The sequence below is a fragment of the Prionailurus bengalensis genome, chromosome X (genome assembly GCF_016509475.1).
Source record: "Prionailurus bengalensis isolate Pbe53 chromosome X, Fcat_Pben_1.1_paternal_pri, whole genome shotgun sequence".
NCBI lineage: Eukaryota > Metazoa > Chordata > Mammalia > Carnivora > Felidae > Prionailurus > Prionailurus bengalensis.
This window is the reverse complement of record NC_057361.1, coordinates 78,275,996-78,300,402: the sequence shown is the minus strand read 5'-3', so window position 1 is coordinate 78,300,402 and position 24,407 is coordinate 78,275,996. Positions and strand designations below refer to the sequence as shown.

General features: G+C 37.3%; 1 protein-coding gene and 1 non-coding gene across 2 annotated transcripts in view; both read right to left on the bottom strand.

Annotated features, from left to right (window-relative positions):
- The window catches only part of DIAPH2 (diaphanous related formin 2), a 1,001,003-nt gene that overhangs the window by 44,717 nt on the left and 931,879 nt on the right, over positions 1–24,407 (bottom strand). The gene's annotated exons all lie outside the window — the stretch shown is intronic.
- On the bottom strand, positions 6,639–6,782 carry LOC122478121. The gene has a single exon (XR_006295871.1). It is a non-coding gene; the product is annotated as a small nucleolar RNA SNORA62/SNORA6 family (small nucleolar RNA).

The window sequence follows — 24,407 nt, the reverse complement described above, 5'->3', positions numbered from 1 at the left end:
AATGAACTGTTGGGACCTCATGAAGATAAAAAGCTTCTGCACTGCCAAGGAAACAATCAACAAAACTAAAAGGCAACTGACGGAATGGGAAAAGATATTTGCAATGACATATCAGATAAAGGGCTAGTATCCAAAATCTATAAGTAACTCACCAAACTCAACACTCGAAAAAGAAATAATCCAGTGAAGAAATGGGCAGAAGACATGAATAGACACTTGTCTAAAGAAGACGTCCAGATGGCCATCAGGCAAATGAACAGATCCTCAACATCACTCCTCATCAGGGAAATACAAATCAAAAACCACACTGAGATACCACCTCACACCGGTCAGAGTGGCTAAAATGAAGAAATCAGGAGATTCTAGACCCTGGCGAGAATGTGGAGAAACAGGAACCCTCTTGCACTGTTGGTGGGAATGCAAACTGGTACAGCTTCTCTGAAAAACAGTGTGCAGGTTCCTCAAAAGATAAAAATAGATCTACCCTATGACCCAGCAGTAGCACTACTAGGAATTCACCCAAGGGATACAGGAGTGCTGATGCATAGGGGCACTTGTACCCCAATGTTTATAGCAGCACTTTCAACAATAGCCAAATTATAGAAAGAGCCTAAATGTCCATCAACTAATGAATGGATAAAGAAGTTGTGGTTTATATATACAATGGAATACCACTTGGCAATGAGAAAGAATGAAATATGGCCTTTTGTAGCAAAGTGGATGGAACTAGAGAGTGTAATGCTAAGTGAAATAAGTCATACAGAGAAAGACAGATACCATATGGTTTCACTCTTATGTGGATTCTCAGGAACTTAACAGAAGACCATGGGGGAGGGGAAGGAAAAAAAATGTTAGAGAGGGAAAGAGCCAAACCATAACAGACTCTTAATGACAGAATAAACTGAGGGTTTATGGGGAGTGGGAGGGAGGGGAAGGAAAAAAAAAAGTTAGAGAGGGAGAGAGCCAAACCATAAGAGACTGTTAAAAACAGAATAAACTGAGGGATGATGGGGAGTGGGAGGGAGCAAAAAGTGAGTGATGGGCATTGAGTAGGGCACCTGTTGGGGTGAGCACTGGGTGTTGAATGGAAACCAATCTGACAATATATTTCATATTTTAAAAAATTTAAAAAATTAAAAATTAAAAAATAAAAAGGATAAATTTAAAAATAGACCCTCATAAATGTTGGATGCCATATAAAGATGAAGGCAGAGTTGAGAGCAATGCTTTTACAAGCCAAAGAATGCCAAATATTGCCAGCAAACCACTGGAAGCTGAGAGAGAGACCTGGAAAAGGTCCTTCCCTAGCACCTTCAGAGGGAGCATGGCCCTACCGATACCTTGATCTTGGATTTATATCCTTCTAAACTACGAGACATTAAATTTCTGGTGTTTAAGACACTTAGTTTGTGGTACTTTGTTACAGAAAGCCTAGAAAACCAATAGAGCCATCATACACCAAGTCATAAAAATTAAAACAAAAAGCTGAAATACCCCAAACCATCACCCTGGACTTCTTCCTTTTTTTCACCCTCAAATCCAACTGCTCAATAAGTTAAGTTCTTTCTCACTCCTTGAAGCATTCTTGGATCAATTTCTTCATCATCATCATCTCCACTGCCACTGTTCTAGGTCTGGCATTCTTCCATTGTGTAGGCTCTTATAATAGACCCCTTTTGAATCTCTCCTACTTCTACCTTTATCACCACCCCATCAACCTTCCATGTTGTTAGGAGATTCTTGAAGAGAAGCTGGAAATGTCTCCTTATCACCCAAGCAATAAAAAAAATCAAACGCCTTAGTACCCAAGGTCTTTCACGAGAATTCATTTTACCAGCTTTTCATACCTATGCTTTAGTAATGTTGAACTTGTGTCTCTTCCTTGGATATATCATGCTCTCCCATTGCCTCCACAAATGCTGCTCCCTTTCTTGAAACATATTTCTCTTCCTTTTTCCTTTCCTTTCCCCAGAAACTCCTACTAATTCAGCTTGAACTTTATACTGTGACTGTTCTTGTGCTGTCTCCTCCACTTTACCATGAGCTCTAGAAACCCAGGAATTGTCATTTGCATCTGTTTTCCTTGGTGCCTAGAATATATTAGAATAAATATACAAATAAGAATGTTCTTTTGTTTATCCACAAAGTAAAAATATTAGAGCATAATATTTACAAATAACTGTGTTTGTGTATTAAAACTATTCTTTAGGTAAGTTTATTCAGTTTTGATTATTTTTTTTCCCATAAAGATGGCTGGTCATATCTGTCTTTCATAGTTCAGGATATACTGCAAATCTTTTATTTTTCCTGTGTGTTTTGCAGTCTCCAATGAGAGAGTTCTATTGAAGATCTGTTAGTTCAATGGTCACTACAGGACACAGTTAAATTCATCTTTCCATTCTTTAGACCTTTAAAAAATTTTGGGTCTGTCAACTCTCCTTAGATATCTTATAAGAGAATAAAAACAGTCAGTTTGCTACTACAGTCATATAGTGACATAAGAGAAATGAAACACTGCATTACTATACAGAATGCCTAATTGCTGCTTTCTCCTTAAATAACCAAAATCATGCTTGATACCATTTTGTTTTATGAAGGGAAAGGGTGAAATGATCCTCATTTATACTAGGTTGCATAGGTTGTTTGATAAAACTCCACCTTCCCCCAATCTAGTGAGTTCCCTCATATTGTATTATTGCCTCCAGGTAGCAAATGCTGGAGCACATTTTTATTTTATCTTTAAATAGTAAGAAAACCATTCCCAGTTATGCATATCTCTCTTTTTTCCCTCCCTACATAGGGATAGGGTGCCAACATACACATACAGAGCTTAGTTAACACATCACACACACAAAAAGACATATTGTCAAAAAATATTCAGTGTTTTCTTTTTTTTTTTTATTTATTTTTGGGACAGAGAGAGACAGAGCATGAATGGGGGAGGGGCAGAAAGAGAGGGAGACACAGAACCGGAAACAGGCTCCTGGCTCTGAGCCATCAGCCCAGAGCCCCACGCGGGGCTCGAACTCACTGACCGCGAGATCGTGACCTGGCTGAAGTCGGAGGCTTAACCGACTGTGCCACCAAGGCGCCCCTATTCAGTGTTTTCTTATGAAACAGTAGCAAGTCCCTTTGGACCACAACATTGAAAATGTTCCACTAAACCTTTAATGTGAATTTGCTCAATGGGTCTGTGCATACAGGTGTAGAACAACTACTAGATTTGATATCTGAATGAATTCAAGTTCCCATTAGAGCCTGACTGCTTCAATGACCCCATTATTTTGCTTCCGCTGCTCCCAGAACTGATCAACTTAATTATTCTGACTAACAAAACATTTGGGACATGAATTTCTGATTTGTTTTAAACCACATGGGACATCTAAAAGTGCTTCACTTGAAAAAATCACAATACAGAAGAAATGACTATGAGAATATGTTAGATGCTTAGAAGTAGGGCAGGGCAGAGATCCATGCTGGGTACACAGATACTCCCTTTCCTGGAATGGTACTCTGTTTAGATTACTCTTTATCATCAGTTAATGGTTTACATATATGAATCTCATTATATTCCTACAATATTTACCTTTCCTCCCAGACTCTTCCTTTTCTTTTGTCAAACAAGACAGTTTTTCAATTCATTTTTCTACATGATTCATACATGTAGCCCTTCCTTCCCCCACCTTAAAATATCAGTTATCATATTGTGTACATTTCCAATCTCAGTAACATTTCAGTAGTAACATGAAGCTAGCATTGCAATCATCCCTATGCAGCCATAATAATATATGATGAAGTGGAAAACATTCTCATAGTTTATATACTTTATTGTACTAATCACTCCTTGATGCTTCCATTTAGTTCTTATAGCTTGTTATTTATGATTTCCCACATTTTACTTCAAAAGTTTCTTTGTTTGCCTTATGTGTTGTATTATGAAATGGTATGTTAATTTCCTGTTGTAATTAATCACCATGACAACATCACACACCAAATTAAATAAAATAAAACTTCAAAATTTTTATCAGCTCATAAGTTTTATTTAATTGAAATCATTAAAGTAGATAATTTTGCTTCATGTTTGGATTCTATTTAAATTGCTCATATAATTTTGCATTGCTTTGTATCAAGTCTTCTATATACCATTATAATAATTTTATATCAATAGTATACATTAAATGAGGAAAAACAGCATACCTTTTTTTTTGAAAAAAAGATCTCTCTTAAAAATATGCTGCTTTCTATGGAGGTCTGGGTGGCTCAGTCAGTTAAGTGTCTGACTTTGGCTCAGGTCATGATCTCATGGTTCATGAGTTCAGGCCCCATGTCAGGCTCTGTGCTGACAGTTCAGAGCTGGAGTCTGCTTTAGATTCTGTGTCTCCATCTCTCTCTGCCCTTCCCCTGTTCATGTTCTGTCTCTTTCTCAAAAATAAATAAACATTAAAAATTTTTAAAAAATATGCTTCTTACTAAAAATTTATTGTATATGTTAAAAACTACATTATGAGCCATAACACACAGCATGCCTTCTTTTTGTTGGGAACTAGACACTTGAAAGCACCATGGAAGAAAAGAAAGAGCAATGTCTTAGGCCCTGAAGAGAATGGCCTACTGAACTGATGCCTAGTTTTTGTCAAGCAAGAATAGGTATAATATTTCAGACCTCACATGCTTACTATCAAGATAAGATAAAATCTCTGTAGAGTACCGGGGAACAATGGGTGACATATAATAGGCATTCAATTCATTCCATGTTAGCTACATATAAAACTGAAACTTAGTTGTGTGTGCCAATCTGGTGGAGGGGAGAAAAACTATCAACTGACAGGTAAAGGTTAAGATATGAGCTACTGAGTATTGAGAGGAAGGTAGAGAAACTAAGCAATAGCAAGATTTACACTTTGTGTATTTATTTAGTAGGGGCAAAGAATTTATACTGAGGAAAGATATAAAATGCAGATTGTCAGGATTTATGATGAAAAGATTTCTCATTACTATAATAAACGGTGATCAAGAAATGCCTCATCAGACTTATGGAAGATAATGAAAGCAACTACAACTTCAATTACATCCCTGATTTATAGATAATGTTGCAACATCTCAAACACTGAACATATTTTACCACAATCTATTTGCATATATGTGTATATGTGTATGTGTTTTAGGGGTATGATGAGGAATCATTTTTCATTTCATTCTTTTTAAATTACAACACACTTAAATAACTGTTCCAGAAAGAAAATGCAAATGAACATTAAACTACTTATATTCCTTCAAATTCTTTTCCTTTTTTTATTTAAAAATAAATTTTTTTTTCAACGTTTATTTATTTTTGGGACAGAGAGAGACAGAGCATGAACGGGGGAGGGGCAGAGAGAGAGGGAGACACAGAATTGGAAACAGGCTCCAGGCTCTGAGCCATCAGCCCAGAGCCTGACGCGGGGCTCGAACTCACGGACCGCGAGATCGTGACCTGGCTGAAGTCGGACGCTTAACCGACTGCGCCACCCAGGCACCCCTCAAATTCTTTTCCAATATGTGTCAACATACATGCATTATAGATATAATCGGTGTTTATATACTCTCTTGTGGTCTAATTCTTTCACTTAACATTGTTTCGTGTTTTGTGAATTGTCATGCAACAGAACCACCATTAAACTGTTATCTGTTTCTCTAAAGCAATCCCAACACCTCACTTTGTGCTTAGACATTCTAATAGCTGTATGTTTCTAGCTTACTGTTAATTAATTTTATTTTTTTTTAATTTTTTTTTCAACGTTTATTTATTTTTTTTGGGACAGAGAGAGACAGAGCATGAACGGGGGAGGGGCAGAGAGAGAGGGAGACACAGAATCGGAAACAGGCTCCAGGCTCTGAGCCATCAGCCCAGAGCCCAACGCGGGGCTCCAACTCCAGGACCGCGAGATCGTGACCTGCCTGAAGTCAGACGCTTAACCGACTGCGCCACCCAGGCGCCCCTGTTAATTAATTTTAAAAGTTTTTAAAAATTTATTTACTTTGAAAGAGAGACTTTGACCCTCCCCCACTCATGCTCTGTCTCTTTCTCAAAAATAAACATTAAACAAATTTTAAAGAGAGGAGAGAGAGACATCACTCTCTACATTGCAGGAACAGAGCCTGATGCAGGGCTTGAACTCATGAACCGTGAGATCATGAGCTGAGCCAAAATCAAGGGCCAAGACGCTTAATGAACTGAGCTACCCAAGCACCCCCTTACTGTTATTTTAATTTGAATTTTTTACCTGTAGGCAAAAAGTGTGTTTTTCCGTGTGATGATTTATTGCGTATGTTTTAATCCATGTAGACTTCCTCTCTTCACCTCTTTTTTCTCCTTATGTGAACAGCCTCGTGAACCATGTCTGTAAGCCCCTCACAAATTATGTTCAATATCGACATGATCTAATTTGTTGAATACTGCACCAAAACTGTATAACTAAATGGTATAGCTATATATCTAATCAGTGTCAATTCTTTGATGCTTTGGAACCCAATATCCAAATGGTCTTCAATTCCTCTGGTAAATCTCTAAAAGTTTTCTCATTCTATTCTTTTCTCTCCCAGATGACTTTGGTCTCCTCACAGTTAATTTATCTTTTTAAATGTTTTTTGTAAATTTTACTTGTAGCAAGAATTACTATCAAACTCCATTCATTGGGCCAGAGACCCTTGTGGTGTTAGTGAAAGACTTGCCCCTCATGTAGTATACTATTTGTGGGTTCCTCAGGCTGCCAGTGGCCTTAATTCCAAGCTCTATGTGCAGTCACAAGTTTTAAAATCAATTTAGGAAGATAACTAAAATCTACACCTGACCATATAATCCAGTCATTAGTTAGTAAATCTCTATTTATTGATTACAGGCTAAAAATAAACTTTTTGAGAATAGCCTACAAAGCTTTTATAATCTGGCTTAATCTCATTCATAGCCCAGCCTTATTCTGTCATTGTTTCCATACATTCTACATTACATCTAAATGGACTGCTCATTGTTCTTGAATATCCTTTCTTGTTTTTCTTCTACCAGGCCTTTTACTCATGTCATTTCACCATCCTCATTAGGCTCTGGTCCCCTTTCTCACTATTCTACTCTGAGTGTCTATCTTACACATCTTTTACACTTCATCTTAAATATGACTGACTTCCTAAAGCTTTTTTCTAATATTTCTCAACTGAATATGGCTTCTCCAATATTTGAACCCCAAAGCAGCTTGTAGTTTCTTTATTTTCTCAGGTAAGAATTGCTGATTTGTTTTATCCTCTTTTGAATAGCTTGTAAGCTATTGAGGACAGGGGCTGCAACTCACACTTTTCTGCAAATGTTTTGTAAATAATAGGTGTTCAATATTTTTTCTTGAATTAAATATTTCCCAAGGTCTGAAAATTCTTATAACACCAAAAATATTGCCCCATATATGTTTGGATCATCCCAGCACTTAGCACATATAGGGAATGAATAAAAATAAGAAATATGAATGCTTTCAAAGTTATATGATTGGATGTAACTGAAGAAAATATATATTCCTATCTTCCTAAATATAAGGCATGCCTCCCCACTCCACTTATATCTCAGAAAAAGGAAACTATCTTATATTCAAGTCCTTACAAATTCTTTAATTATAAGTGCCTTATCTAAATTATTTTATTTTTAATATTAAAGTGCTCTTTGAAGAACTCAGTATGGGACCTCAATTAATATAAGTTTTAGGTGAGGGGTGCCTGGGTGGTTCAGTTGGTTAAGTGTCTGACTCTTGATTTTGGCTCAGGTCATGGTCTCACAGGTCTTGGGTTTGAGCCCCATGTCGGGTTGTGTGCTAACAGCACGGAGCCTGCTTGGGATTCTTTCCCTCTCTTTCCGCCTCTCCCCCACTTGTGTGTGTGTGCGCGCACATGCTCTCTCTCAAAATAAAATAAACTTAAAAAATATGAGTTTTAGGTGATTACAGAGGCACATTTAGAGAATTGGGGTGGGGGATTAAAGACAATGAAATGTAACATAGACCTAAGGATTATTTAGGGGGTGTGACTTCACAATATTAATCTTATTATATCATTGTAAAAAAGACTTTGAAAGATCACTTAAAATTGCAAAGCAGTAAATACCTAGAGAAGATAAAAAATACATTTAGAATGAATTGGATAATCAATTTACCTAGTACTATGCAAATGGATATTTGTGGCTTGAGATCAAGATGACAGTGATGCACCTATTAGTGTTATATCGCTCTCTACCTAACAACTTAGATGAACATGAATATAGTGTGTTCCAGAAAACTGTTAGGTGACTCCAAATTGGTTCTCAAGCTTACAGAAACAATGATGTCAAGGATATTTGTGAGAATTTGAACAAAACTGTTTTTGCAAAATGGGATGGTGGGGGAAGAAAGCAGTAGTTCTTCATGAAGACATTATTTTAAGCCATATGCAATTTGAATCCACCCATGTAATTAAATTTATCACACTTAGATGCTTTACTGTATCATTTACATTACCAAAAAGCTATTTATATTCAAAATGGTCAAAAAACTTTAAAAAATCATATTAGGAAAACGTAGGCACACCTTAGCCATCACATCTGTTACAAGCTTTTGAATACAGGGTAATACACATAGCTTCAAAGCCCACAGTAATACTAAGAACTGCTATTTATTTAGTATTTACTAGGTGCCATGCACTTTGTTAAGTGACTTGCATATCTTACATATCAATGATTCTTCAAACAATCCTATAGAGTAGGTATTATGAAGCCATTTTACAAATGAATAGTATGCCTCCAAGAAATTAAAAACTTGCTCAGGGTGCCTGGGGTGCTCCACCGGTTAACCTTCAGGCTCAGGTCATGACCTCATGGTTCGTGGGTTTGAACCCCAAGTTGGGATTGCACTGACAGTGTGGGGCCTGATTGGGATTCTCTCTCTCACTCTTTCTCTGCCCCTCCCCTACTTGCATTTTCTCTCTCTCTCTCAAAAGTAAATAAATAAACTTAAAAAAAAAGCTTGCTCAAGATCATACAGTTAATAAGCAGTAGACCTCAATGAAGTTTCTAAGTCTATAACCTGAACCACTACACCATATGACCTCCATAAGCACTGTGCCTGAATTTCTAAGTCTGTGAATTTGACAGGATGGTGTTTTAATATAAACAAATGTGAAGTCAAAAGTAGAACAAGAACAAGGAGCTTTGTAATCCATAAATGTATTACCGTCTTCAATACTAACCCTTTTAATACATTTTTTTATTTTTAATACATTTTTAAACTAAAACCCTAAAGAATACCATACTCATAATCTATTTGGCCTCACAATTCTATTTCTGGTGAGAGTCACCTCTGTAGAAAGGAGTGGTGTGTCCTCGGCTTCTCTAACCTTCTACTTGTTAACAATGGGTTTACAGTGCACAAATTGACCTGAATTACTTAAACCATTTTTTAACATTTATTTATTTTTTGAGAGACATAGACAGAGCATGAGCAGGGGAGGGGCAGAGAGAGGGAGTCACAGATTCTGAAACAGGCTCCAGGCTCTGAGCTGTCAGCACAGAGCCTGTCGGAGGGCTCTAACTCACAAACTGTGAGATCATGACCTGAGCCGAAGTTGGATGCTTAACTGACTGAGTGACCCAGGTGCCCCGACCTGAATTACTTTACTATTTAAAATGTGCTATTTCTTTACAACTTCTGGGGTAACTTATTCCATAAGTCATGTATAACAATTCCCTTTCCTTATTTTTTACCTCTGTAATGTTTCAAGGATACTCAGTTTCGATACTCTTGGGTTTGGTAAACAGGTTTGCATATGTCCTATCCAAACCTGTTATGATGTCATGGTTTGATGGATTCTGAGCATAGCCTCACTCAACCATTATCCTTCCTAACAGAAGAGCCCTAATTTTTTAGCCTTTCACAAGTAGCCTCACTACTTGCTAGTTCATTACAAATGTTTTCTCATCTTAAATAGCAGCAGCAACTTTTTAAAAAGAAGGAGCAACCAGAATTATATTTCATTAAGTCTGGAGGGCCGTAATGTTGTACTAAGGAAGTAGCCTGTCTTCTGTTTGGATGCCAATCTCTTTCCAGACACTGACCAGCAGAATGTTGACCTTTGTGGGTATAGTAACTTCTTGAACTAATTTTTTTTAGGGAACAGTTACCAGTTACTCCAAGATTCCTTTTCAAGATTAGAACTGACAAGTAGGAGCCTGCCAGCCTATGAATGCACCCTGGCTTATTTAACCTTCATTTTTTCCCATAACTGCATTACCTTACCCACATGTAAACTAATCTGCCACTTCTCTGCCCACTCACAAGCCTCAAGAGAGCTTCCTGCAGTTTATCCCTAGCAGATTGACATTTCACCTTCGGTGAACTCAGAACAGTTGAGGGTCAACTGAAAACTCTTACTTAGGTTTCCTTAACTTATTGATAGAATCAACTACTTTCTCGAAGTAATTAAAATAATAATGTTTGAAATAGAAGGAAAAATATTAAATGTAAAATTATCTTTAAATTAAACAAGTGCTTCATATAATGATATTTTTTTTCTTAATTTCACCCTTCACAGTGTTGATAAAAAGTAGATGGTGATATAAGCCTAGATTTAGACACGCTACTGGCCTCCAGTCTCTGAAGGCATAAAACTGAAGGATTAATCTGCCAAATATCCTCAAATGCATTTACTATCATTGTCATCGATCCTTCCAATTGATCCCCCCCAGGTTGCTTTCTAATTCTATATCCCTCTTACATATTTAAAGAGCTTAATGTTTATCATTACTTCATTTTTAAAACTTTTATTTCCTACTCAAGGAAGCCTTATTAATTTTCATAGGACTCCCTTTACAGATTTTAAGATAAATAAAATAGATTTCCAGTCTTTTCAGATATGTTTCAATTGTATCAGGGCTTATTATGAATTAAGAAAAAATCAATTAGCAGAATTGTAATTTTCCCACAGACATTTCAACATAAAATAATGAAGACATGATTTTGAAACTCTGTTGTAGCTAATTTAGTATGTGAAGGAAACAGAATTCTGAAGTTTGAGGTATTTTTTTGAGTAATACAAAATTAATTGGCACAATCCAACTATACTTACTTTTGGGTGTGTCTGTGTGAATGCATTTCACAAAGTGGTTATTTTGGAGTAGGTAATTATAACTTAGGTATCTCCCTTGCCTACAGCCTTCAAAAAAATGAATTGAACAATTATAGAGTTGACTTAATATCTACTCTGGTTTTAAGTTCTAGTCTGAATATAGGTTGCTTTGCTAATTAAAGTTTCTAAATAATCTGACTCAAATATCATGTTATAAGTAGATGCAGCATGATATAGTGGAAACAGCACAGAATTTGGATTTGGAGATCCTAGGCTCAAAGTTTGCTCAGCATCATGCCAGCCAAGAAATAAAAATGAATCATTTAACGTCTTGAATCCTCAGTCTCCTCACCTGCAAAATGAGGAGTGTAGTCTTATCTTATATGTTTACAGGTTTCTTCTGATGATTAAGATATGGTAAAATTAGTTAATAAACAATAGCTTATCAGGTAACCATAAAGTTTTATTATAATTGGTGTTATTAACTGCAAGGCCTATCTAAAGATAAACCCTCTTTCAAATGAGCCACTTTGTATCTTTTGTACTGTTGCCTTTCTATTTCATACTATGATCACTTGAAAAATATTTATGATTTTATGGCTGTATTCATAATAAAAATTATTTTTTTCCATGCTATCTTAATAAGCACAGAGGAAATAGCCTTGTTGTTTTTATTTGCCACTTTCTTTTTAGTTCAGGTCCTTCAGCACAAGCCACTCTGATGATGTTTAAAACCAAGATATTAAATGACACTGTCATGATCTGGAAATGTCTGCAAAGTCCAATAGGAAGTCTTAGAAAATGTCAGAGTACCTCTAAGGCAAGGCAGATCTTCAGGATGGATAATGATTCAGGAGTTTAGTACTAAAGATGCAGCAGGGTGCTGGAGAAAGGCCTGCTTGAGGCTCAAAGGTCAAGCAACAAAAGCTTAATGCCGAGTAAAGTAAAAGGTCACTTAGCATTGTGATTAGTGATGCTGAATGGGTGCAGGGTGATATAACAGATACAGTCAACTAATACTTCCATTTCAAGAGGTGTCAGAATAGATATTTTCATCCATTCCCCTTCCTTTCTAGCAAGTACTTAGAAAAGCCAACAACTGAAAACACATCCTAGGTAGCAGTCAACTGTTCAATGATCAGTAGTCTGCTGTTGTTGAGTAGCATTTAAAAGGCACTGTAGTGGAGGATAAGTCACAGTCTTTAAGGGGAGAGAAATTATTTCTCTATATCTCTTAAGAATGGTGCTACTGATGTGTCTATCACTGTCAATTCAATTGCTGATTTTTCTTTTAAAGCAAAACGAATAAATACGTACAGAAACCTGGAACAGAAATTGATCCAGGTAGGTGACACTAAATCAAATAATACACATAATAACATATGGCAGTAGTATAATGGTAAGCACTAAAGGCAGCAAGAAATCCCCAATAGCATTATCCCAATACCACCACCACCGATATCAAAATATTCCCCCAAATAGAAAATTAAAGGTTTGGGGCACCTGAGTGGCTCAGTCGGTTAAGTGTCCGACTGCAGCTCAGATCATGATCTCGCAGTCCATGAGTTTGAGCCCTTCATCGGGCTCTGTGCTGACAGCTTGGAGCCTAGAGCCTGCATCGGATTCTGTGTCTCCCTCTCTCTCTGCCTCTCTCTGACTTGTGCTCTGTCTCTCTCTCTCTCTCTCAAAAATAAATAAACCTTAAAAAATTTAAAAAAAAAAGAAAATTAAAGGTTTTTCTCCCCTTGTTGCAATGGTTGGCATAATAAAATCCTTGTCAGTGTTAACAGTCCATTTAAAGTATAATTGGAATTGGACCTATGGGTTCTTCATGTGGTATCATCAAAGTCTGAAGAATGTGAAATAGAAAATGACACATTTGAAAAAGAGAATATACATTTTAATCTCATTTTTATCTAGTCAGAGCATTAAAGGATTTACTTTCATAGCCAACTGGTTATTCATGTGTACTGTAGTAGCCCCCTGGGGTTTATATAGGTTAGACTGCAAGCTACTTGAGAACCTCTGTCTATCTTTAACACCTAACATGGGGCCTGCCACAAAGTTTGTGGCCAGTAAAACTATATTGAATTAAACTTAGAGAAATTTTGTTGTCATAGAACTTAGAGTGTTATATATAGATAGAAAAAATGATTAGATAGCAAGTGAGTGAAAATAGATGCCAGGAATTTAGATTGGAGACTCTCTTTTTTATGTTTGTATCTTTGCATCAAGTGCTCTTCCTGGCATGTGGGCGACACTCAGGAAATGTTGAGATATCAGTGTGTCACACAGAGAGGGTGAAATTAGATCAGGGTCCTGAGAGGTAGGTAGAATTTGAAGAGGTTTGTTGCCAATACTTAGCATCAGTTTCTAATGGAACTAGAGAGGGACATCTCTCCTCTAACCCCATACAGATTTATACGAGTCTCTTCTTTCTTAAAGTATGACCTCTTTTACATGATGTGCTACCTATTCCAATTTTCTGGTAGGTCATATTTGTATAAATCTCAGTTGGATACTGGACTAGAGGACAAATGTCAGTGAATATCTGTCTTAATGTAGGATAGAGCTACTTTTGACTTTAAATCCTCATGTTTTCATATCATTTAAATATGTATTTTGTTGCTTAAATTTTTACTTTGTTCTTGTTTTTATTTAGAAGATATTTGCCATGTCTACCCTACACATGGAAACAAAAAAAAGTAAGCATATAATATAGAGATGTAATACAATAATGTGGATGATTTTAGCGTTTAAAAAAAAAAAGCTTTGAATGCCTCTATTTATGGTAGATTATGTGAGCTGTTGTCTTTGTAAGGGTTTTTTTCCCCTGAGTATCTGTCCTTTTTCAAATTTCTAGATCATTTCAACATAAGAATCCATTGACATGGCAAGAGTTCTTAAGATTTATTATTTACAACTTATTACTGCAAGTCAGTATTGTCTCAATATGGTACACGAATAAATCAGAGGTAACTTTGATGCTAAATCTGATGTACATCAAAGGAAAAATTAAGGACATTTTCTCAGATACTGAGAGGAGTGGAAGGAAGGGTTTTGGGTTCTGTGTAACAATTCCCCTGTAGGTTAGAAGTAGTATCTGTGAAGCAATCACTAGACATGCTGCTACGGATCCTTCATCTGCTTAAAGAAAGATGAACCATCTGAGATGGATTTCTCCAGCTGAGTATATCTTGGCTAGTTGATCCAACATGAGAGGAAGACCAGCCATTAATTGAACTACATATACTCTAGTAGTTGCAATTTTGTGTTTCAGCACTGGGCCATGCTGGACTTGAATATTTTCCCTCTTAGGATTTCTATTTCAGGTTTAAACAACTGATACATACATAATATTCTTAGTAAAAAGTCAATTGAATTTTTAATTAAGGGAGTCTCAGAAGTTAAAGGCAATAAAGTCTATCCAAAAGTCTATCCAAAAACCAAAACAAAACAGGACAAAATCCTTAATATAGAGAATGATAAAACATCTGGCTTACTGGCTGATGTATGATATGTGAACGGCATCCAATTCTCTGTTATGTTTAAGAAAAAACTAAAATACTATAAAGTGTTGCAAATATTTAATTATCATAATTAAGATTCATTTTGAAGCAATTAATTTTATATCTTTGGCACAATGTGATAAGCTGACACATGTACAAAGCAATTATATAACTAAAATAAAAATATAGTTAGTGCACAAAACAGTAGTAAGAATAACAAAAATTATGTTTAATATTATGGAAATAAACATAGTGTTATGAGCTAAATTGTGTCCCTCCAAATTCCTATATTGAAATCCTAACCCCTAGTACCCTAGAATATGATTGTATGTGGAGATGGGGCCTAAAAGAGGCAAATAATTTAAAGTGGGGTTGTTAAGGAGGCCTTAGTCCAATTTGACTAGCACCCTAATAAGAAGAGAAAATTAGGGCACAGACAACACAGAGAAAGGAATGACCATGTGAAAACACAGTCAGATGGCAACCATCTACAAGCCAAGGAAAGACGCCACAGAAGAAACTGAACCTGCCAATACCTTGATCTTGGACTTTTAGCCTCCACGAAGAAAATTTCTGTTATTTAAGCCACCCAGTCTACAATATTTTTCAAGTAACCCTAGAAAACTGATACACATAGTAATAATAAATCAACAACCACTCCCAGCCCTGCAAATTTCTTTGATTTAAAAGTTCTTTTTCTTTCGGGCTGTTCAGATAGAAGCATATATATTATTTTTCCATTCAGAATTGTATTATCACTAAAAAAACCTCTAGTCATCTTTAAATTTTCTTTACATTTTATAGGAAAGAAATATGTATTTTCAAAAAGAAAATCTATTAAGTGAAGAATGAAATGGAATAGATGCCATATTTTGAAGTGATGGTTCCAGAGCACAAAAACTTGTTCCTCAAAGTAGGTATTCTCAAATATAATTTAGCCCTGAAAGTTATAATTCCTTCCATCTGGAAGTCCATTATTTAATTGAGGTTGCATTAATTGCTGATTCAATGTATTATCTATTTCCAAAACTGACTTCCTGATTTTTCATGTAAATTTTTCATTCTTCTCTCTAAATATGTACAAACAAAATAACTCATATGGATTAAGATATTTAGCTTTTTCATTTCTAAGAAATATGGTATATAGTAGTCCAAAAAATATTTCATAAATGAAAGGAATTTTTTCCCTTAAGTGGCTTTGTAGATTTCTATACTCAAAATCACTGAATTTATAGCTGGGAAGAAAATATCAAACATCATCTAATCATACATCCACATTTTACACAAGGGGAAATTGCTGAGGCCTAGAGAACCTTAGTTATCAGATCAAGGTTACACAGTTGTAGACTAAAAATTAATATTTTTACTTAAAGTCTACACTGTCACCATGATCACTGGGCTGAGTCAATGCTACTTTACCAAATCACTGTCAGAAATGTTTCATACACAACTATGGAACATGTAACTCATTTTTCTAGACTTCATGCTACAATTTGTTGGCTTTTGCCTTCACATTCCCATTTCTGTAGAATGGGGAGAAGGAAAAGAGGATATTTAAAAAGAACATCTTAGGAAGAAAGCTTTATGAAGATGCCAGTATGGGAAACTTTCATTGGAAATTTCTCACCAGAGTGAGAAATCTACCTAGGGCCTTTTAAAAATAGCCATTGGCTTAAGCACATTATGAAGAAAAAAAATTAAAGAAAATAAACAAATATGACATGACTGTTTTACTGAATCATAACAACAAAAATATTACTTTCAAAATTCACAGAACCAGGAGTTGCGGCAAGATGGCGGCTTAGGAGGACGCTGGGCTCACCGCACGTCCTGCTGATCACTTAGATTCCATCTACACCTGCCTAAATAACCCAGAAAACCGCCAGAGGATTAGCAGAACGGAGTCGCCGGAGCCAAACGCAGACGAGAGGCCCACGGAAGAGGGTAGGAAGGGCGGCGAGGCGGTGCACGCTCCACGGACTGGCGGGAGGGAGCCGGGGCGGAGGGGCAGCTCGCCGGCCAAGCAGAGCCCCCGAGTCTGGATTGCAAAAGCGGAGGGGCCTGACTGACGGACTGTGTTCCGACAGCAAGCGCGACTTAGCGTCTGGGAGGTCATAAGTTAACAGCTCTGCTCGGAAAGCGGGAAGGCTGGAGGACAAAGGGAGGGAGAGCTGCTGAGCCCCCAGACGACAGAGCTCAGTTTGGTGGGGAACAAAGGCGCTCGCCAGCGCCATCTCCCCCGACCATCCCCCAGCCAAAATCCCAAAGGGAACCGGTTCCTGCCAGGGAAATTGCTCACTCCGCACAAACACCAAACTCTGTGCTTCTGTGAGACCAAACCTCCGGCAGCGGATCTGACTCCCTCCCACTGCCACAGGGCCCCTCCCGAAGTGGATCACCTAAGGAGAAGCGAGCTAAGCCTGCCCCTCCTGCCCCCGAGCACCTTGCCTACCCACCTCAGCTAATACACCAGATCCCCAGCATCACAAGCCTGCCAGGGTGCAAGTAGCCCAGACGAGCCACACCACCCCACAGTGAATCCCACCCCTAGGAGAGGGGAAGAGAAGGCACACACCAGTCTGACTGTGGCCCCAGTGGTGGGCTGGGGGCAGACATCAGGTCTGACTGCGGCCCCGCCCACCAACTCCAGTTATACACCACAGCACAGGGGAAGTGCCCTGCAGGTCCTCACCACGCCAGGGACCATCCGAAATGACCAAGCGGAAGAACTCCCCTCAGAAGAATCTCCAGGAAATAACAACAGCTAATGAGCTGATCAAAAAGGATTTAAATAATATAACAGAAAGTGAATTTAGAATAATAGTCATAAAATTATTGCTGGGCTTGAAAACAGTATACAGGACAGCAGAGAATCTCTTGCTACAGAGATCAAGGGACTAAGGAACAGTCACGAGGAGCTGAAAAACGCTTTAAACGAAATGCATAACAAAATGGAAACCACCACAGCTCGGCTTGAAGAGGCAGAGGAGAGAATAGGTGAACTAGAAGATAAAGTTATGGAAAAAGAGGAAGCTGAGAAAAAGAGAGATAAAAAAATCCAGGAGTATGAGGGGAAAATTAGAGAATTAAGTGATACACTAAAAAGAAATAATATATGCATAATTGGTATCCCAGAGGAGGAAGAGAGAGGGAAAGGTGCTGAAGGGGTACTTGAAGAAATCATAGCTGAGAACTTCCCTGAACTGGGGAAGGAAAAAGGCATTGAAATCCAAGAGGCACAGAGAACTCCCTTCAGACGTAACTTGAATCGATCTTCTGCACGACATATCATAGTGAAACTGGCAAAATACAAGGATAAAGAGAAAATTCTGAAAGCAGCAAGGGGTAAACGTGCCCTCACATATAAAGGGAGACCTATAAGACTCGTGACTGATCTCTCTTTTGAAACTTGGCAGGCCAGAAAGAATTGGCACGAGATTTTCAGGGTGCTAGACAGAAAAAATATGCAGCCAAGAATCCTTTATCCAGCAAGTCTGTCATTTAGAATAGAAGGAGAGATAAAGGTCTTCCCAAACAAACAAAAACTGAAGGAATTTGTCACCACTAAACCAGCCCTACAAGAGATCCTAAGGGGGACCCTGTGAGACAAAGTCCCAGAGACATCACTATAAGCATAAAACATACAGACATCACAATGACTCTAAACCCGTATCTTTCTATAATAACACTGAATGTAAATGGATTAAATGCGCCAACCAAAAGACATAGGGTATCAGAATGAATAAAAAAACAAGACCCATCTATTTGCTGTCTACAAGAGACTCATTTTAGACCTGAGGACACCTTTAGATTGAGAATGAGGGGATGGAGAACTATTTATCATGCGACTGGAAGCCAAAAGAAAGCTGGAGTAGCCATACTTATATCAGACAAACTAGACTTTAAATTAAAGGCTGTAACAAGAGATGAAGAAGGACATTATATAATAGTTACAGGGTCTATCCATCAGGAAGAGCTAATAATTATAAATGTCTATGCACCGAATACCGGAGCCCCCAAATATATAAAACAATTACTCATAAACATAAGCAACCTTATTGAGAAGAATGTGGTAATTGCAGGGGACTTAATACACCACTTACAGAAATGGATAGATCATCTAGACACATGGTCAATAAAGAAACAAGGGCCCTGAATGAGACATTGGATCAGATGGACTTGACAGATATATTTAGAACTCTGCATCCCAAAGCAACAGAATATACTTTCTTCTCGAGTGCACATGGAACATTCTCCAAGATAGATCATATACTGGGTCACAAAACAGCCCTTCATAAGTTTACAAGAATTGAAATTATACCATGCTTACTTTCAGACCACAATGCTATGAAGCTTGAAATCAACCACAGGAAAAAGTCTGGAAAACCTCCAAAAGCATGGAGGTTAAAGAACACCCTACTAACGAAGGAGTGGGTCAACCAGGCAATTAGAGAAGAAATTAAAAAATATATGGAAACAAACGAAAATGAAAATACAACAATCCAAACGCTTTGGGACGCAGCAAAGGCAGTCCTGAGAGGAAAATACATTGCAATCCAGGCCTATCTCAAGAAACAAGAAAAATCCCAAATACAAAATCTAACAGCACACCTAAAGGAACTAGAAGCAGAACAGCAAAGGCAGCCTAAGCCCAGCAGAAGAAGAGAAATAATAAAGATCAGAGCAGAAATAAACAATATAGAAACTAAAAAAACTGTAGAGCAGATCAACGAAACCAAGAGTTGGTTTTTTGAAAAAATAAACAAAATTGACAAACCTCTAGCCAGGCTTCTCAAAAAGAAAAGGGAGATGACCCAAATAGATAAAATCATGAATGAAAATGGAATTATTACAACCAATCCCTCAGAGATACAAACAATTATCAGGGAATACTATGAAAACTTATATGCCAACAAATTGGACAACCTGGAAGAAATGGACAAATTCCTGAACACCCACACTCTTCCAAAACTCAATCAGGGAGGAAATAGAAAGCTTGAACATACCCATAACCAGCGAAGAAATTGAATCGGTTATCAAAAATCTCCCAACAAATAAGACTCCAGGACCAGATGGCTTCCCAGGGGAGTTGTACCAGACATTTAAAGCAGAGATAATACCTATCCTTCTCAAGCTATTCCAAGAAATAGAAAGGGAAGGAAAACTTCCAGACTCATTCTATGAGGCCAGTATTACTTTGATTCCTAAACCAGACAGAGACCCAGTAAAAAAAGAGAACTACAGGCCAATATCCCTGATGAATATGGATGCAAAAATTCTCAATAAGATACTAGCAAATCGAATTCAACAGCATATAAAAAGAATTATTCACCATGATCAAGTGGGATTCATTCCTGGGATGCAGGGCTGGTTCAACATTCACAAATCAATCAACGTGATACACCACATTAATAAAAAAAGAGAGAAGAACCATAGGATCCTGTCAATCGATGCAGAAAAGGCCTTCGACAAAATCCAGCACCCTTTCTTAATAAAAACCCTTGAGAAAGTCGGGATAGAAGGAACATATTTAAAGATCATAAAAGCCATTTATGAAAAGCCCACAGCTAACATCATCCTCAACGGGGAAAAACTGAAAGCTTTTTCCCTGAGATCAGGAACACGACAAGGATGCCCACTCTCACCGCTGCTGTTTAACATAGTGCTGGAAGTTCTAGCATCAGCAATCAGACAACAAAAGGAAATCAAAGGCATCAAAATTGGCAAAGATGAAGTCAAGCTTTCGCTTTTTGCAGATGACATGATATTATACATGGAAAATCCGATAGACTCCACCAAAAGTCTGCTAGAACTGATACAGGAATTCAGCAAAGTTGCAGGATACAAAATCAATGTACAGAAATCAGTTGCATTCTTATACACCAACAATGAAGCAACAGAAAGACAAATAAAGAAACTGATCCCATTCACAATTGCACCAAGAAGCATAAAATACCTAGGAATAAATCTAACCAAAGATGTAAAAGATCTGTATGCTGAAAACCATAGAAAGCTTATGAAGGAAATTGAAGAAGATAGAAAGAAATGGAAAAGCATTCCCTGCTCATGGATTGGAAGAATAAATATTGTCAAAATGTCAATACTACCCAAAGCTATCTACACATTCAATGCAATCCCAATCAAAATTGCACCAGCATTCTTCTCGAAACTAGAACAAGCAATCCTAAAATTCATATGGAACCACGAAAGGCCCCGAATAGTCAAAGTAACTTTGAAGAACAAGACCAAAGCAGGAGGCATCAATATCCCAGACTTTAGCCTCTACTCCAAAGCTATAATCATCAAGACAGCATGGTACTGGCACAAAAACAGACATAGACCAATGGAATAGATTAGAAACCCCGGAACTTGACTCACAAAAGTATGGCCAACTCATCTTTGACAAAGCAGGAAAGAATATCCAAATGAAGAAAGACAGTTTCTTTAACAAATGGTGTGGGAGAACTGGACAGCAACAGGCAGAATGTTGAAACTAGACCACTTTCTCACACCATTCAGAAAAATAAACTCAAAACGGATAAAGGACCTGAATGTGAGACAGGAAACTCTCCAAACCCTAGAGGAGAAAGCAGGAAAAGACCTCTCTGACTTGAATCGTATCAATTTCTTACTTGACACATCTCCAAAGGCAAGGGAATTAAAAGCAAAAATGAACTACTGGTACCTTATGAAGATTAAAAAGCTTCTGCACAGCAAAGGAAACAACCAACAAAACTAAAAGCAACCAACGGAATGGGAAAAAATATTTGCAAATGGCATATCAGACAAAGGGCTAGTATCCAAAATCTATAAAGAGCTCACCAAACTCCACACCCAAAATACAAAAAATCCAGTGAAGAAATGGGCAGAAAACATGAATAGACACTTCTCTAAAGAAGACATCCGGTGGCCAACAGGCACATGAAAAGATGCTCAACGTCGCTCCTCATCAAGGAAATACAAATCAAAATCACACTCAGATATCACCTCACGCCAGTGAGAGTGGTCAAAATGAACAAATCAGGAGACTGTAGATGCTGGAGAGGATGTGGAGAAACGGGAACCCTCTTGCACTGTTGGTGGGAATGCAAACTGGTGTAGCCACTCTGGAAAACAGTGTGGAGGTTCCTCAGAAAATTAAAAATAGACCTACCCTATGACCCAGCAATAGCACTGCTAGGAATTTACCCAAGGGATAGAGGAGCACTGATGCATAGGGGCACTTGTACCCCAATGTTTATAGAAGCACTCTCAAAAATAGCCAAATTATGGAAAGAGCCTGAATGTCCATCAACTGATGAATGGATAAAGAAACTGTGGTTTATATACACAATGGAGTACTACGTGGCAATGCGAAAGAATGAAATATGGCCCTTTGTAGCAACGTGGATGGAACTGGAGAGTGTGATGCGAAGTGAAATAAGCCATACAGAGAAAGACAGATACCATATGGTTTCACTCTTATGTGGATCCTGAGAAACTTAACAGAAACCCATGGGGGAGGCAAAGGAAAAAAAAAAAAGGAGGTTAGAGTGGGAGAGAGCCAAAGCATAAGAGACTCTTAAAAACTGAGAACAAACTGAGGGTTGATGGGGGGTGGGAGGGAAGGGAGGGTGGGTGATGGGTATTGAGGAGGGCACCTGTTGGGATGAGCACTGGGTGTTGTATGGAAATCAGTTTGACAATAAACTTCACATATTGAAAAAAATAAATAAAAAATAAAACATTGTAACAAGAGATGAAGAAGGATATTATATCATAATTAAGGGGTCTATCCATCAAGAACGTTGAATAATTGTAAATATGCCCCCAACTTGGAGGAATCTTCATAAATAAATTAATTAATAAGAAAAATAAAGAAAATCATTAAAAATGAAAAAAAAAATAATAATAGGGCATTGACACCCTACATACAGCACCCTAGTTATAGCAATGGACAGATCCTCTAAGCAGATAATCAACAAGAAAAGAATGGTTTTGAAGGACATTTTGGACCGGACTGACTTAACAGATATATTCAAAACATTTCATCCTAAAGAAGCATAATACACAGTCTTCTCAAGTGCACATGGAACATTATCCAGAACAGATCATATACTGGGTCACAATTCAGCTCTTAAACAAGTATAAAAAGAATGAGATCATACTGTGCATATTCTCAGACGAAAAAGCCATGACATTTGAAATCAATCACAAGAAAAACTTTGGAAATATCACAGATACTTGCAGATTAATGAATATCCTACTAAAGAAAGAATGGGTTAACCAAGAAGTTGAAAAGGAAATCAAAAAGTACATGGAAGTCAATGAAAATGAAAACATGACAGTGCAAAACCTTTGGGATGCAGCAAATGTGATTATAGAGGAAGTATGTAGCAATCCAGACCTACCCTAAAGAAGGAAGAAAAGTCTCGATACACAATATAAACTTACACCCAAAGAAAGGAGCTGGAAAAAGGACAGGCAAGAAAGCCCTAAATCAGCAGAAGAAGGGAAATAATAAAGATTAGAACAGAAATTAATGATATTGAAATAAAAACAGTAGAACAGATGAACAAAACTAAGAGCTGATTCTTTGAAAGAATTAACAAAACTGATAACCCCCTAGGCAGACTTTCAAAAATGAAAAAGGAAAGGACCCAAATAAATAAACTCATGAATTAAAGAGGAGAGATCAAAAGCAACACTACAGAAGTACAAACAATTATGAAAGAATATTACACACAAATACATGCCAACAAATTGGACAATATGGAAGAAATGCACAAATTCCTAGGAACACATAAATTACAAAAATGGAAACAGGCAGAAATAGAAAATTTGAACAGACTCAAAATCAACTAAGAAATTGAATCAGTAATCAAAAATCTCCAAACAAACAATAGTCCAGGGCCTGATGGCTTCCCAGGCGAATTCTACCAAACTTTTAGAGAAGAATTAATACCTATTCTTTTGAAAGTGTTCTAAAAAATAGAAATGGAATGATAATTTCCAAACTCCTTCTATGCATTACCAGCATTACCAGAATTACCTTGATTCCAAGGCCAGCATTACCTTGATTCCAAAAGCAGAAAAAGACCTCACTAAAAAGGAGAATTACAGACAAGTTTCCCTGATGAACATGGATGCAGAAATTCTCAACAAGATACTAGCATATAAAATGCAATAATATTAACATATTAAAAGAATTATTTACCATAATCAAGTTGAATTTATTCCTGGGCAGTTCAATATTTCCAAATAAATCAACACGACACACCACATTAATAAAAAAAAGGATAAGAACCACATGATCCTCTCAATAGATGCAGAAAAAGCATTTGACAAAATACAGCATCCTTTCTTTTTTTTTCTTGTTTTATTTATTTATTTATTTATTTATTTATTTATTTATTTATGAAATTTATTGTCAAATTGGTTTCCATACAACACCCAGTGCTCATCCCAAAAGGTGCCCTCCTCAATACCCATCACCCACCCTCTCCTCCCTCCCACCCCCCATCAACCCTCAGTTTGTTCTCAGTTTTCAACAGTCTCTTATGCTTTGGCTGTCTCCCACTCTAACCTCTTTTTTTTTTCTTTCCCCTCCCCCATGAGTTCCTGTTAAGTTTCTCAGGATCCATATAAGAGTGAAACCATATGGTATCTGTCTTTCTCTGTATGGCTTATTTCACTTCGCATCACACTCTCCAGTTCCATCCACGTTGCTACAAAAGGCCATATTTCATTTTTTCTCATTGCCACGTAGTACTCCATTGTGTATATAAACCACAATTTCTTTATCCATTC